The following is a 220-nucleotide window of genomic DNA, read 5'->3' as shown; positions in this document are numbered from 1 at the left end:
AGCTTTTGCCACAGATGATATCAAAGAGTATATATATATATATATATATATATATATATATATATAAAAACTTAAAAAAATAAGTTAGTTAGTTATTTATTTAGCAGCCTATGGAACTCAAATGTTGAAACTCAAAAAAATATATATTTTGAGAATTTTCATTCATTCATTCATTCATTCCACTCACTCATTCGTTCATTCACTTCCCTCACTCACTCAC

At 25.0% G+C, this 220-nt stretch overlaps 1 protein-coding gene across 3 annotated transcripts in view; it reads right to left on the bottom strand.

Annotated features, from left to right (window-relative positions):
• usp6nl (USP6 N-terminal like) overlaps positions 1–220 on the bottom strand; it is an 82,565-nt gene that overhangs the window by 25,251 nt on the left and 57,094 nt on the right. The window lies entirely within an intron of this gene.

Source organism: Sinocyclocheilus anshuiensis, unplaced genomic scaffold (assembly GCF_001515605.1).
Source record: "Sinocyclocheilus anshuiensis isolate Anshui unplaced genomic scaffold, SAMN03320099.WGS_v1.1 scaffold719, whole genome shotgun sequence".
In the NCBI taxonomy this organism is placed as follows: domain Eukaryota; kingdom Metazoa; phylum Chordata; class Actinopteri; order Cypriniformes; family Cyprinidae; genus Sinocyclocheilus; species Sinocyclocheilus anshuiensis.
This window is presented reverse-complemented; position numbering and strand designations above follow the sequence as displayed.